The sequence below is a fragment of the Mesoplodon bidens genome (genome assembly GCF_964165515.1).
Source record: "Mesoplodon bidens genome assembly, chromosome: 20".
Classification (NCBI taxonomy): Eukaryota; Metazoa; Chordata; class Mammalia; order Artiodactyla; family Ziphiidae; genus Mesoplodon; species Mesoplodon bidens.
In genome coordinates, this window is record NC_138181.1 from 26,177,131 (window position 1) to 26,193,339 (window position 16,209).

Here is a 16,209-nt window from a genome sequence, read left to right on the forward strand (position 1 = left end):
TATGACTGGGGCTGCCAGTCAGCCTGCTGTCTTAGAAGATTGTTGATTGGGTAAGGTATAATTGGAAGTCACTTTAAGAAACTGTATGTCTTGGATAACTGGGCTAAGTAAGACCTAGGAACTCTTCGGCCACTGGAGGAGCCTCCAGTGTTTTAGAACATGTAGGATTATCCCACCACACTGGGGACACATCTCTACCCTTAGAACACTTTACATATGATAAATGTAACTTGGGCAAAACACTTAAGTAAAAACTCCAGTTCCATTTTTTAGTTGTAACTCGAAATGACTTCTTTACACCTTTGTAGAATACTTCAGTTGTGAGATTCTTTATAGCTGAACTGCTAACACATTTCTGGGTTAAGAATTAAGCCCATACCAGTCTAGACCTGCGACCTTCCCCTGAGAGTCAGGACAGTCTGCCTGAAATAATCTGGGGGCTAAAAGAAGAAAAGGTAAGTGGCCTCACTGCCATTACTTTTTTTGATTTTGGATAAAGAAAAGGAATTCGGATAGAGGAGATAATGAATTCATGGAGAATGGGCAAGTGATTTGAAACTTTGATTTCTTGGAGTCCCTGATTAGAATGTGATAAATGCCATCAGTGGTAAACTGAAGTTAAAAAGCACATGGATGGGGAATGGAAAAAATTGGAGAAGCTTGCATTTTAGCTGTCCTGACAAATTGGAAAGTATACAACAGAATGGGACATTTGCCTTGAAGAAAGCGAAGTGTGAGATTAGAAACTTACCCCCAAGTGAGAGGAATTATCTGCAGCAGTAAATGAATGTGGTAGGGTGACAAAAGCGTTGTTGAATTTAAATATTACATATTAAAATTTAAGTTTGTACATATACTATCTTCAAGATAAACTTCCAAATGCTTTATATGCATTACCTCATTTGATTCTTCTAAGAGATATTTTTTATTTTACTGAATCAAAAATAAGCTAAAAAACCACCAAATAGTGATACAAACTCTTGAAAAATGAAGCTATTCATTTCTTTCCACCCAGACTGTATATCCCTAAAGTTATTCAGTGAGATCTGAGGTTGACTGGAAGGGAAGGTGAGGGAAGTTGAGGCCTAGTAAAGATGAAAGTGAAATTCACATTTCTCAAAAGAAGCAGTCAGTGGAGACAATGTAAAATTATTTTCATGAAATGTATTTATGTATTTGTATACTACTTTGAAACCTTACGTGAGTAAGCTTTTTTTTCCCTAAGTGAGTACTTTTAATGAGCTTTGTGTTCATCCTAATGAAATCAGCTAAAGATTACCCTGTATTTGTGTTTCTTATTTCAGATAGGAGAACTATACGGTGATTCCAGATGCTGGTGGGTTTTCTATTTGAAAAAGGGAGGTGTCTAAGGGTACTGGCTGCAGTCTCCCTAACTCTTTGTGTGGCCTGTGACATTTCTAAAGCTAAAAGCTGTTCCTATATTTGATGTTGAGATTCAGAACTTCAAACATCAGTGAATCTTAGCCCAGGGACTATAAATGTGAATTTCCTCTGAGAATATACTATCCTTATCTTCATCATGGAGTTACATGGCTTGTTATGGAGGGAAAGGCAGGGATACTAGTTTCCTGGGTCTAGAGTGATTTGGGGAACTGGAGGAGGTGTGTGACATACCAGCCTCTTTTCAAAAACTTACGAATAATACATGTGAAGATCCATCAAATGTCTTCCCCGGGACTTCCCTGGTGGCACAGTGGTTAAGAATCCGTCTGCCAATGCAGGGAACACAGGTTCGATCCCTGGTCTGGGAAGATCCTACATGCTGTGGAGCAACTAAGCCCGTGCGCCACAACTACTGAGCCTGCGCTCTAGAGCCCGCGAGCCACAACTACTGAGCCCACGTGCCACAGCTACTGAAGCCTACGTGCCTAGAGCCCATGCTCCACAAGAGAAGCCACCACAACAAGAAGCCTGCGCACCGCAACGAAGAGTAGCCCCCACTATCCCCAACTAGAGAAAGCCTGTGCGCAGCAGTGAAGACCCAACGCAGCCAAAGATAAATAAATAAAATAAATTTATTTTTAAAAAAAGTCTTCCCCACCCCCAGTCAGAGCCAACTACATTCCCAAATGTGCCAACCTCTGTGGCATCCCATGTTTTATGTGAGCTTCACAGTTTCACTTTGTCTCAATTTACTTTGGAAATCATTGACACCTTTATTTTGCTCCCATTCTATGTTCAGCCTATCAGCAAGTACTGTTAACTCTACCTTCCATATATATCCCAACTCAAACTTTTTACTATCTTCCCTCTTACCATACTAGTCTAAACTCTTCCAAGTGTAGCTTTCATTCTTGCCTTCCTCTGCCTACCCTCCACAAAGAACTTTCCCTGAACATTACCTAATCCTCTTTCATTCTCTTACCTCTTACTCTACAGTATTTCCTTTATAGCATTGATCATTACCTGAATTAATATTATTTAACTTATCTGTCTTTCCTCTCTGGAAATGTAAACTACGTCATGGCGAGGGCTTTGAATGAATGGTGAAAAAGACAACCAACAAATATTTATTAAGTGATCCCTGTACACTAGGTATTTGACATGAGAAAACAAAAACACAGATCCCTGACATCAATGAGTGGATGACAGTCTGACTTTAGAGCTTTGGAGTACAATTTTGTCTAAAGGAACTCTTAAGAATTATTTTCTGTTCGTTTGCTTGCTTTTATTTTTTGTAAAGATGACAGCTCCTAATGAAATAGACTTCTCTAGTGTCATTTCATCATGAACCAGTGACCAAGTTTTACCAAGTATGTCTCTGAATACATTATTTTAAAAATCAGAACTCAGTGTATTCTGATCCAAGAGCAGACTAGTTTTCTAGCTCAGGTATAAAGCTTGAGATGTATCCAGAAGAGATGAAGGCATGGCCTGACTCACTTGCTTCAAATCCACTGAGGAGGAGTTAAGCCTTTTCAATCATCAAGAACAGATGATCTTTGTTTACACGTGTACAGCATTTTATCCTTGCATGGATGGAATACAGTAATTCTGGGCTTAGGGGCAAAGGTCACATAAAGTGTCTGCTAAACAGAGGCTATAACTACTCAGGTAAAAATAGACCATTACAGGGGCTTCCCTAGTGGCACAGTGGTTAAGAATCCACCTGCCAACGCAGGGGACACGGGTTCAAGTCCTGGTTCAGGAAGAGCCCACATGCCGCGAAGCAACTAAGCCCGTGCGCCACAACTACTGAGCCTGCGCTCTAGAGCCTGCGAGCCAAAACTACTGAAGCCCGCACGCCTACAGCCCGTGCTCCGCAACAAGAGAAGCCACCGCGATGAGAAGCCCGGGCACTGCAACGAAGAGTAGCTCCCGCTCGCCGGAACTAGAGAAAACCCGCACACAGCAACGATAGAACCAACGCAGCCAAAGAAAAATTTTTAAATAAATAAATTAATTAATTAAAAAAAATAGACCATTACAGGTTAAGGTTGTGTACTAATTAAAAATCCCAAGAGCCATTTCCCCATAAGCCTATGAAGGTTACTCTGGGAAATTCCCCCTGGCTTTCCCATGAAAAAAGGCCATTTGGGCTTCCCTGGTGGCGCAGTGGTTGAGAATCCGCCTGCCGATGCAGCGGACGTGGGTTCGTGCCCCGGTCCAGGAGGATCCCACATGCCGCGGAGCGGCTGGGTCCGTGAGCCATGGCCGCTGAGCCTGCGCGTCCGGAGCCTGTGCTCCACAACGGGAGAGGCCACAACAGTGAGAGGCCCGTGTACCGCAAAAAAACAAACAAACAAAAAACAACAAAAAAAACAGTTAAAAAGCTGGAAGAAGAAAAAATCCCAGTGAGGAGAGCAAGAAGATGAAAAATAGCTGAAAAAGCAAAGGTAAATCAACCTATTTATATCTATCTAATCCAGGAACTTTGCCATCTAACCAATGGGATTTCCAAAGAGAGAACAGAAAGTGACAGGGGAGGGGAGGAAAATTTCAAACAAATTTTAAACTGATGGATTTTGCATTAAAAGGGTCCCTTATATGCCAGAGTGGTGAATGAAAGCATCCACACCAATACAGAATATCAGGGATAAAGAGAAGATGCTAACAACTTCCAAAAGGAGAAAAAATAGGGCACAGATGTATAATCCATTATCAGAATGGCTTTGCACTCATCAATATTGATATTAGAAAATGGAATTCAAGAGGCTCTAAGTAGGGTCTCAAATAGGGAAGCTAGTGAAGAATATTGCATGGTTTTAGGACCTGAGTCATGTAATTTCCAAGGTGTGTTTTGCAAGGCAGAGAACTGACAGAGGTTGGGCCATGGTTATGACATCACAGCATGTGCTGGTCACCCCAGCAGGTGAGGTACCTAACAAGTATTGGTGGGCATGCTGCAGTTCTTGCTAATCAAGCTGTGTTAGGTGGTTCATAGGCTTATCTTTCAGACATAAATTGCCTAAAACCAGTTGCTAAATTATCTTTGTTTGGTCTTAGTAGGCCACTATGTTGGTTTCAGTTCTCACTTCTCATTTCTTAGACAAGAAAATTTTTCCTAGTAGTTTCCAAGAGACTTCCCCTTACCTTAACTGGTACATTTCTGTACATTTCATGTCCAGAAATAAAGCAACTTAGTGTGAGTATTTCTCTGTATCTGTGGGTGGGTAGAGAGATACAGTATCATAAAAAAAATGGGATCACTTTAGAGATGCTACTTTTTTTTCCTGTGTCACTCAGATAGTTAAATTTGTCTGAAAGCCATTATCCAGTCTCCTGTTTCTCCGGACTTCAAGTCAGTGGGCGTCTCCTTTAATCTGAACCTCTGATCAGGACTCTTGTGTTAGTTCCCCCAACTCACTGATCTGCTAGAGCCTGTGAGCCAATTATTAAATTTTCAGGAATTATGACAGCCAGTTGACATCATATCCATACCTTGAGATCAGTCACGATGGATGTATTTACACCACAGAAATCAGTGTGTGCTCAAATTAGGGCTCCACACTTCCAGCTGGCTGCTCAACACTGACCAGCACACCACTGCCTATGCGTGCTACTCTTAAGAAAGTATTTCATTTTATAATTAAATTTTCAGGAAAAAAAGTCAAAGAATTGTTGAACTTAGATATTCATTTGCTATAAGGAATCCCATTTCCTATAAGCCCTCTAAGGTTATGAGAAAAAAAAAGTTGTGAGAAACATAAAGGCTTTTAAGTTTCCATGTGTTTGGAAGCTGTACTCAATTAGGTTTTGGTATTCTTTAACTCTTATACTGTGACCCATCTGCCCTCTACTTGTTCCTCTTTTTCCTTAGCTGTATTATTGTCTTCAGAATTTCTTGAGCCCTTGCAAACTGGCTGGCTGGTAGAAAAAGCTGATGAACTCCCACGGATGGATCATATTGCTCATCTGATTGTTAAAACCTTCATTTGTAGTCAAATCATTTAAATGAGAATTCAGGTGATAAGATTCTCATCCTCTCAGCTCCTTCATTGTTGTATATCTGCTTATGCTTTTCCCAAACCACCTTTCCCCTCATCCTCCAGTTTAACTTTCAAAACATCTGACAGGACTTCCCTGGTGGAGAATCTTACCTGGTTAATAATCCACCTGCCAATGCAGGGGACACGGGTTCGATCTCTGGTCTGGGAAGATCCCACATGCCGCGGAGCAACTAAGCCCGTGCATCACAACTACTGAGCCCATGTGCTACAACTACGGAAGCCCACGTGCCTAAAGCCCATGCTCCATAACAAGAGAAGCCACTGCAATGAGAAGCTCACGCACCACAATGAAGAGTAGCCCCCGCTCGCCGCAACTAGAGAAAGCCCTCACGCAGCAACAAAGACCCAAAGCAGCCAAAAAAATAAATAAAATAAAAATAAATAAATAAATAAAAACTCGGGGGGTAAAAAACAACATCTGACAAATACCTGAAAAAATGCTGGTAGCTAGTAGGTGCTCAGTATTGGCAACTGTTGTTAGCAATTAGACAACAGCCAAATTATATATTAGGCACTTCCTTAGTTTCCTAGGACCACCTGCTATGATAGATTATTGCAAACTGACTGACTTAAAACAACAAAGTTCTTCACTCACAGTTCTGGAGGCCAGAAGTCTGAAATTCACATTTTGGTAGGGATGTATTCCCTCTGAAGGCTCTAGGGAAAAATCTGTCCCTGCCTCTTCCAGCTTCTGATAGGTCCAGGTGTTCCTTGCCTGATGGCTGCATCACTCCAGTCCCTGCCTCCATCTTCAAATGGCCTTTTTCTCCTCCTCCTTCTCTGTGTGTCCCAGATAAGGACACTTGCCATCGGATTTACTGCCCACAGAATTGCCTAGATTGATCTCACCCCAAGATTCTTAAGCTAATTACATCTGCAAGGACTCTTTTACCAAATGGTCCCAGCCACAGGTTCTGGGAATTAAAGCATCAGCATACCTTTTTGAGGGCCACCATTCAACCCAGTTGTAGGCCTTAGTGCTAGAAAAATGAATAAAACACTCACTGAGCTCACAAGAAGTCCACAGTCTAGACAGCCACATAACTAGAAAGCTAAAATCTTGAAGAGTCATAAACCAAGCATTAGCAGAACACAGAGGAGGAATGCTTTACCTCATTATAGTTGGAGTGAGGTGCGTTGCTGGAAAATCTTAGAGGGGGCCAAGTGGCCTCTAAACAGAAATTTAAAAGATGAGTTATCTAGGGCATGTGGGTGACTTAGAGAAGGTCATCTAGGCAAAAAGAATAGCACCATAAAATCAAGGAGAAGAAAAGTAGCTGTTTTGAGTAGGAAAATTACAAGGAGTTCAGTATTGCTGGAATGTAAAATGCTCATTAGTAGGTGGTGAGTAAAGGTAAGACAGGAAGTGATTAGGGCCTCTTGAATGTTAATGCGCTATGAAATCATCTAGGGCTCTTGTTAAAATGCAGACTCCGATTAAGCAGAGAGGAATATGGACCTGAAATTCTGCATGTCTGAATGCAGATGCTGATGGTGCATATCTACAGATCTTACAGAGTAGCACAGATTTAGACCAGTGGATTGAAATCCTGCAGGTGTAAGAAGGAAATGAATGAAGCAGGGCAGAGCTAACGAGGCTGACCTGGAGAGCCTTTCCATTCCAAGAAAATGTTGCTAGATGGAAAATCTGTTTCTGCCAGATCCTCCCACTCTTTTCCAAGAGAAATAGGAATCAGTATATGAAATCATTCAAAAAAATTCTAACAACCGAGAAAAAAAAAAAAGTTGGTCTGCTAGTTCTGCTAGCTTTTGACCCCTATGAGGAGCTTCGAGATTCTTTTAGGAAGAGTGTCCTAGTGGCAAAGTGCAACCAAAGAATAGTCTTGAGAAATAACGTTACTGCAGGAAGCTGAGATCAGAAGGCACTGAGACCTTCCATTTAGTCTTGGAACACCTGAGGTTATCCCACCAAAAAGGCAGAAATAGCAAGTGTCGTGAAGTAAATTCCAAATGGTGGAAATGATGACTTCATCCTGAGGAGCTGGGATGACCTTACGGACATTACCTAGTATCAGAAAAAAGAAAAGAACCCTCCTGATTTTCTCACGTGACTGTAGAAAAATGAAACTGTGGGGTTTTAGTATGGCCAGTGTTTGGTATAAGGCGGTTTTCTCAAGGCTTCCCCAAGGCATAATTTGCCTTTGGGAGGTTCTTGACCCTTGTTTTCCTTCTGGATGATAAGCGGTGGGGAAATCACCAGGGAAGGGCTTGAGTGTAAATCTTTTAAAATCAGGCTCTGATTTTGATTTGGCAAAATCAAGTAACTCTGTGTCATCCTTGAAGGGCCACATTAATGGTATTCTCAGAAGGCGGGGATACAAACTAGTCTAGGTCCCAGTGTCAACTAAAAGAACAGTTCTAACACCTTCTCCGTCTAAGGAAGAAAGCAATTCACTGGAGAAGTTTGCATCTATTCTGTTCTCCCAAAGAGGGTTTGGGACAGAATTGTATGGTTCCAGTAAGCTGATTTGTTGATACACTAATATGCTATGAACTAGGACTCTGGTCTTCGTTGAATGGCCTGAGACAGTAACTGAATGTTTTCCTTACACAGAAGGAAGGAACTAATATACTATCTTCCTTCAAATTTTGTCAGGAGCAACTCCTTATGATAGCTCATGTAAAACACTGAAAGTTCGTGTTGTTAAGTGTCTGAGCTGTCATGAAAATGGAGAAATATGAATGACCCCCTCCAGCTCCATCACACAAAGAGAACTGTAATTAATTTAATATAGAGTATTTCTTGCAATTCCCCTTCCTCTATTAAGGTTTTAATTTGTGTAACTGGAATCATACTATGTATAATTATGAGTGCACTTTATTTGCTTTGATAACTAAATTATACGGCAACTTGTTTTTAAAATTTATTTTTTGAGTAGATAATACATCTCCCTACATCTACTCATCATCCAACCAAGTATCCCTCTCCGGAGAGTCTGTAAATATACAAACAAGTATATATTTCTTTTTAACAAACTAATTACAGTACTTTTCCACGTTTTTTCACAAAATAATACATCATGGAATTCTCTTTATCTGTTTGCAAAATTTTACTGTAACACATGTTACAACAAATAGCCTTGTATAACGTCATTTCATATAATACATGTTCAATTATACTTTAGAGGGAAATTCATAGTAGAATCAAGAATATGTGTCTTATAATTTTTATATATGTCATAATTCTCCACAGGAATACCAACATACATTTTCACTGACAATTGTCTCTTTCCCTTTGACTCAGTATAATCAAACCTTCTTAATGCATTTAATTATTTTTTTAGAAATATACACATGTAATGTATGTGTATATAGATATGCATAAGTGTGTTATGTGTATATATATATTTTTTTTATAAATTGATAAACCTTTATTACAAATAGATTCTACAACCATCTGTCCTTTTAAACATGTAAATGATGACTGAGTTTTCTGATGTACTCCACAAGCGGGTGCACCTGACTGATGGGCTCAGGAACTGAAGGGCCCACAGAAGAGGCTGGGGGTTTGCTGGCCTCCTGAGGAACACTGGAGGCCAGGGATGCGTGTGTGTGTGTTGGGTGGATGCCATCACTAGCAGAGGACATCCTCACAGTTGCCAACAGGATCTTTGTGGGTCTTGCGTCATACACACACATACACACAAATATACATATATGTATGTATATACACACACATATATCTACACAGAGAGAGTGACTAAAGAATAATAAAACACCCGTGAACCCATCATCTAGTTTAAAGCAAGAATGTATATATATATTACATTATATATTATTACAAAGTATCTTAGAAGCTTTCTAGTATCTTAGAAACTACTTCTCCCTAATAGTTTCTCTCTTCCTCCCTCTCCAAAATAACGAATATTTTTAATTTTGCATTTATAGCTTGTGTATATTTTTGTTGTCTGTTTTTTGGTTTTTGTTTTTTTTTCTTCGGCCGTGCCACGCGGCCTGCGAGATCTTAGTTCCCTGACCAGGGATTGAACCTAGGCCCTCAGCATTGAAAGTGTAGAGCTCTAACCACTGGAGAGCCAGGGAATTCCCCGTTTTTTTTTTTTTTTGCGGTACGCGTGGCTCTCACCGTTGCAGCCTCTCCCGTTGCGGAGCACAAGCTCCGGACGCACGGGCTCCAGACGCAAGGCTCAGCAGCCATGGCTCACGTGCCCAGCCGCTGCGCGGTATGTGGGATCCTCCGGGACCGGGGCACGAACCTGCGTCCCCTGCATCGGCAGGCAGACTCCCAATCACTGCGCCACCAGGGAAGCCCCTGGGGTTTTATTGATTTATAAAAGTTACCTATGTATTAAGGAAGTTACTCTTTTGTGATATTAGTTGCAGACGTCTCCCAGTTTTGTTTTTATGTTGCTTTTTGTAGTTTTTGCCATGTAGCTCAATCTTCTATATTTTCTCTGTTTTGTGCTATGTTTAGGACAACCCTCCCCACTGTGAACATTGTTTTTTTTAATCCCCTTTTTATTAGTTTTCTTTTCCTCTTTTCAACCAGTATCTTTGCATAGACCCTTTTCTGAATTTTAGAATTGGTAATCATTCCTTAGAATACCATTCCCAACATAGATTTACACTTGATATTGTTTAGGGCCATATTTGAAATCTTACATTTTCCCTTTTTCAGAAAATGGATATCAGTAGAGGCCTTTGTTGAATAATTAAAAATCTAACCTTGGGATTTTCAGTTTACCTGATGCTGTAGCTATGGATTTTGCAGAAAACAGTTACGCAGAATATCTAGAAGAATCCTGCTGGATTTGCATGTGCTGTTTTCATTTTTAAAGAGTGTTAACGCCAGTTAATATAGACAATTTGGACTGACTACATCAAATTCTACCACTTGGAGATAAACCAATGTTGTTAACATTTTAATGTATTTCCTTTCAGTTTATTCCTTTATGAATGTATACATATTTTTATCTTAAAAATAAATTAGGGTTAGGATATTTAATATTTTATCCCTGGCTGATTTCATGTCATAATGTCTAAATATCTTTCTGTGTCAATATAAATCTAAATGACTTTAATAGCTGTATAGCTCCATTCTATCAGTTTACCATAAATGAATTACCCAAGTTTTGATTGGATGTTAAGTTGTTTATAATTTTTCTTATCTGTACATATGATAGGCAATACAACCTGGTTTCAGTCACACATAGTTCTGTTATTTGGGATGAAGACTCTGCCAAAGTGCTTTTCAAGTGGAAGTGATGAGAGATTGGAAACTTTTCGAATACCTGCAGAACAGAGTCAGACCACTTAAAAATAATCTAGCATTTATGGTCAGTGATGAGAAGAGTTCTTGCATTTAAAAAGTATTTCTAGTCAAGTACTTGGTTCATGTTAAAAGAACAAATCCAGCTAGGAAAAGTCAATTTTGCAAAACAACTTGTTTAGGTTTGATGAGGAGGAACCACTGAACGAATATGGGTTCAGGACCTGCCCAGGCCCCCAGTCAGTGTTGTGTAAAGTCTAGACCCATCTGTAGAGAGACACAGCTTAGAGCTGTGCTTCTAGAACTACACTGTTCAACACACTAGCCATAGCCATATGTGGCTATATAAATTTAGATTAATTAAAATGAAATGAAACTAAAAATTCAGTTTTTCAGCCAAACTGGCCACATTTCAAGTACCTAATGCTTGCGGCCAGTGGCCCCCTCATTGGACAGTTGTGCAGCTACAGAATATTTCCATCATCACAGAAAGCACTGTTTTAAAAAATTAAACTGAGAGTATTTCGCAAAATACCAATACACTGGGGCCAGAGGATGGGTGGGAAGAATCCTATCTGAAGGCTATTTTTGTAGTCCATTTGAAGATGGCATTAGTAAGCAGGGAAAAGGAGATTGATGTGAGATGATGTTGTTATTATAGGGTGTAAAACATCATGCTCTAAGTTTTAACTTGGGGGACTGGGAGATAGAAATGTCATGAAGAGAAATACAAGACACATAAGGAACAGCAGGTGTAGGAGGCAAGATCCTCTGGGAATATGCTGCCTTGGATACTGGGGGCTATCCAGATAAAGCAGATCAAAGCATGGACTCCTAGAATGAGTCTTATAGTCAAGAGTTGATTTTTGAGACAGCTCAGACAATTACTTTCTCTTTTTTGTCTGTTTTTGTTTATTCGGTTATTTATTTGGGGGATTTGTTTGTTTTCATTTTGACTTTTTTTTTACTTTTATTTTAAGGACTGGATATGCACAAGCCAATTAGGATGCTATTTTCTTCTTTAATTAGTTAAAATTTATGTTGAGTAACCCAAACTTAAGTGTAACGCTCCATTAACTTTTACACATTTATGTACCAGTGATACTACCACTTAAGGTTCAGATTCAGGTTTCTGACATACCCCAAGATCAGCTAGTGCAGCTTCCTAGACAATACCTAACCTCCCCAAAAGTAACGACTCTGCTAACTTCTATTACATGATTAGTTCTGCCTGTTCCTGAATGTAGTATGAATGAAATGATAAAATACTGGTCATGAGATTTTCCATGCTGTTTCTTGTATTGGTAGTTGTTTTATTATTGTTGGCATTTCTCTGTAGCACCCCATGGTAAAAACAAATCACATTTTTTATCTATTCTCCCGTTGGTGGACATACGGATTATTTCCAGTTTTTAGCTATTGTGAACAAAACTGCTATAAATGTTCTTGCGCACATTTTTTTGTAGACACATGCATTGATTTCACTTGGGTAGATGTTTAGAAGTGCAGTTGCTGGGCCATAGAGTTCTGAAATAAATAAATAAAATAATGCATCCAAAATTTTATGTACATCTCACATCTTTGAGTTTTATTATTTGTTGCATGCTGTGTGTGTGTACACATGCATGCATACAAAGATCCATAGCATTTTGTAGATGTAACATTAGCAATAACTAAGGAAAATAATGGAAAGGAAAAAATAATCTCATTCATTGAGAGAAAAAACCCTCAGAATTATAAGATACCTAGGCATTAACAAGAAATGTGAAAGACTTATTTATGGAAAAGTTAATAATGAAGTTTACTTAAAGAGCTTAAAAGTGGGAAGATACACTATGCTTCTCAATGAAACATTTTGTATCATACAAATGCCAATTCTCACCTAATTTCTAAAGCGATTCCAAATATAGTCCCTTTAGGATTTTCATGGAACACAACAAATGGTTCTAAAGTGTATATGGAATAATAAATGTGTGAAAAGAGCCAATAAAAAGTATCCAAAAGAAAAAATGAGATGGGGACTCCCAACCAGATATAGACAATAAATTATTCAGTAAACAGTTTGGGACAGTTGGCTCTGCCTTCAGGAATAAAACATATAACTTTACCTCAAACTCAGTAATAAATTCCAAATGGATTAAGGGCAAGTGCAAACAAATTAATCCAACACTGTAAAGGAGACTACAGAAAAAAATAGCTTTATAATTTTGGACTAGGAAAGGCTTTCTTAAGCAAGACATAAATCCTAGATACCATAAAATAAAGGTTGAAGTATTTAAAACTACATAAAGTTAAAGACAAATGGCGAACTGGGGAAAATGTTCTGCAACATATATGGCAAAGTATTAATAGTCTTAATATAAAGAGCTCCAACAAATCAATAAATAAAAGACAAAGAGTCCAATAGAAAAATAAGAACATGAAAAGGTATTTCACAATGGCAGAGATAAAGTAGACAGTAAATATGCTTTTACCTTCACTAATAATGCATGAAATACAAATTCAGGCATTAAGGAAATAATTTTTTTTACATGTGCAAATATTTATAGCACCTTTTTGCCAAGGTTATGGGGAAACAGACACTCTCATAATTGCTTGGAGATGGTGTATGTGAGTACAACCTCTTTATGGGGAACCCCGGGAAAAAATCGATTTAAATGTATTGGTTTTGATCCAGCAAGTCCACTTCTAGGACTTAACCCATGGAAATAATTGGACAGGTGTATAAATATGGATTACAAGGCATTCATTTTAACATTGTTATAAGAAGGGAAAATGTCAGTAGGGGAATGCTGAACTAAATTATGAAACTTTATGTGACTGTTAAATAGGAGATGGATGGAAGGATGGAAGGAAAAGATTTCTGAAATATATTTTGAGCAAAGCGATGAAAGCAACTTCCAGAAAAACTTTTAAGTTTATATGTATTGAGAATTCTGGGCTAAACAATTTACATAGAATGGATCCTCTTATTTAATCCTTAGAACACTGATTGTCTAGTATATCAAAACATGTATTACAAATATGTCTTCTTAATAAGAGCCTGCCTTAAATGTACAATAAAGTAACAGCCAAGGCTTTGTGAAATAAATCTATCTTGACATACCACTTCTTACTCATGAGATTGGCAAAAATCCAAAAATGTGACAGCCCACTCTTTCAGGGCTGTGGAAACAGGCACTCTCTTATCATTGTTTGTAAGACTATGACGTTCTTTATACCCAACCACACTGGCCTTCTTTCATGTCTTTCCTCAGGAACTTCCACTTGAAGTTCACTTTGTGCAGAGCCCAGTAACTCCTATTCATTTGTCAGAGCAAAATTTAACCTCACTTCCTGAAGGAAGTCTTCTCTGATCTTACCTCCCACCCCTAAGTATCCTTCTGCCTTAAGCATTCATAATACCCTTTCATAGCACCTCTCATAAATGTCATTTATTCATCTAATATTTGTTTTCCCCAATTGAATTCAAAATTTGTGAGGTCAGTATTATTTCCTCCAATACCTGGCACCTAGTAGGTACAACTGTATAGCAATTAAAAAGTATACTTTTAGTTGTGGGTGCCACTTAATTAACCTTTCTCAACCTCTATTTCCTCAAGAAAATACACGTCTCTTTGGGATATTTCGACCATTAGGTGGGTACCATAAAGTATATAATGCTTGATACAAAGAAAACCCTCAAAAAAGGGAAGCTATTCTAATATTTAATTACAATTATCACTACCAATACAGTGTGTACCTGGTTGGCACGTGACAGATCAACAACCGCCAAACTTCAGTCATCCCTATCTCCGCTTCACTATTATCGCGATAGCTATGTTCTGTCTAAACTCTTATTTACTTAATATTTTTCTTTACAATGTCTGACTTCTTAAAATTAAGTGTCAACTGTAACCTCATGCTAAATTAATATCCACAAAGTTATTAGTTTTTGTAATATGTTTTCTGCAATAAATCATTATCTAATAAAAAGTGTTGCTGGTGATCAACGACAATCATCATGAGAAGGTGCTACTTGACTCCATCTTTGGAAAATGCTGAGATAATCACTTGATGTTTATCATTTCTCTTATTTGCATGTCTCAATCGCACCTATTAAAGTTATTTATCTCCATGTTTATCTTCATCATTAACTGGGATCTCTAAGGGCAAGGATTGTGACTGTAAATTCTATTGCCAGTGATTACCAAAATACTTTCCCAGAACAGCAGCTCAATAAATGTTTGCTAAATGAATTAAACAGCTTTTGAGTACCTACATTGATTAAGGAATGTGCTTGGCATACTGGCAGAATTCAAAGAATAATCAGACACAGATTCCCAATTAAGAAGATAAACTACAGGAGAAATACTTTTTTAAAAATAAAAATACGTATGTTATATACATTTTATATGTATATTATGCATATACAGTTAATTTTCATGAGTGTTAATAATAGTAAAGATAAATTACTTTCAACTCAAAATAACACTCAAGCTATATCTTAAAAGTCAAAGACGTGAATTATTAATACATGTGTATCAATGCTGATTTAAGATTTAAGGAAATACTAAAAAAAAAGTCATGTCAGGAACAGAGAATTGCAAATGCAGAGCCACTGAGGTGGGGAAGTGAGGAAAATGTAATGACTGAAATTACAGGAGAGTAGAAGATAGTAAAAATGAGTTGATACTATGTAGAGTTCTTGACAATTCATAGAAATGAAAATACAGATGTCTTTAAAATGTGAGAATGATTAATGAAATGTTTTATTTCATTTATATTTAAAGGAAAGAACATAAACGTTACAATGTGCTATCATTTTTTGTGTGGACTAGCATGAAGGAAAATGGTACTCTTATCCATTGTTGATGGAAGTGTAAATTGGTATAATGTCTTTGGAAGGAAATTTGACAATATTGATTGAAATTTTAAATACATTTACTCTTTGATTCAGCAATTCCACTCCTAGGATTTTATCCTCTATATACTTGCACATATGAGCGATGATGTCCATACAAGAACATTTATTGCAACATTGTTTAAAATCACAAAATCTTGGTATCCTGTATTCCCTAAATACACTGATAACTGATCAAATAAATTGAGGACATTCTCATTCAAGGAATACCTATGCCATCTTTATGAAGAAGAGAGTTTTCCATAAATTAATGTGAAATGACACACAAAATATAGTAGATGCAAAAGATAAGGTACAGGAAATGTGTATAAGTTGTTCCTATTTGAGGGGAGAGAAAAGGATAATTATGGTGTGTGTACACACACACACACACACACACACACATCTGCTTATCCCATAAATGCACACATGCTTAGGTGGGCTTATAATAGCTAGAAAAATACAAAAGAAATTGGTAAAGTGGTAATTGCCTCTCTGGATAGAAACTGGTTATCTGGAGGGAAAGAAGGGAAAATGACTTTCCTTTTATGCCCTTCTGTAGCTGCTGAATTTTATAATCCTTGAGCCAGAAAATATTCTATGAGTAC